This window comes from Arachis ipaensis, chromosome B04 (genome assembly GCF_000816755.2).
Source record: "Arachis ipaensis cultivar K30076 chromosome B04, Araip1.1, whole genome shotgun sequence".
Lineage (NCBI taxonomy): Eukaryota > Viridiplantae > Streptophyta > Magnoliopsida > Fabales > Fabaceae > Arachis > Arachis ipaensis.
Genome location: NC_029788.2, coordinates 132,585,785 through 132,586,825, shown reverse-complemented (window position 1 = coordinate 132,586,825; position 1,041 = coordinate 132,585,785).

Here is a 1,041-nt window from a genome sequence, read left to right as displayed (position 1 = left end):
TATCACTTTATATATATATAGTAATTCATTAGTCAGCAACAAACTTATAAATAAAATTTTGATTCACAGTAAATTAATTTTTAGCCGGTTAAATTTAGAAAGCCAATTTATATTTTACATGCATAACAATAATAAAAAACCAAACCCATTTTCGAAAGAGTCAACTTGTTTTTAATGATAATTGAGACATAGTTAATAAATTCTATCGATGGATTCATCTTAAACTTAGCTTGAAAATGTTGCTTCCGTACCCTTAATTATTAATCCTAGATTCCCTCTAATGCATGTGTTGAGTACACCAATGCTGTTATACGTATTATTATGTGTTGAATTAATCAAATTAAAACATTTATAATTTTTTTAGCTAAATGGTCTTGGATTCCAAAGACAGGAAAACAACAACACATATATTAATTATCATCACCAAGAAGCATCTATCAAATATTTATTGTCATTAAAACCAACAAGATTACAACAACAGTGTGAATTTGGTTAGTAGTACTATGAAACAGCTGCAAAAATATAATGTACTAGGATAGGTTCAGCTATATATAAATGTGATGCCATTAAAACTATAGAATATACTCCACTACTATATGTTACTACATGTGTTATATACTCATCAATTTGCTGTCACCAGTGGTGTATCATTACCATTATTAGCTGTTATACCCTAAGATCAATAATGTGTTATATAATATATAGAGACTTATAGTATAGTAATTTCCCTAAAGTCCTTAAAAATCTAAGAGGAATGCTTTATTTCCCAAGTAAGAAATAAGTTCCACTTGCAATATAATTGTCTATCAAATTCCTGCATCCCGTGATTTTTGTCTTTTATTCTCTCTCACTTTATTCTCTTTTTCCTGTATGGATAGTCCAAAATAGAAAGTTTTCTATTATTTGCTCGAAAACAAATTAAATTTCATGTAAAACATTCTTACAGCAACTATGTTAGATATATATAAAAAAATTAATTTGGGTTGGTCAAATAACTAGTTCACTCGTCTGCTTAAACAAATATAAAAAATTTGAATTTCG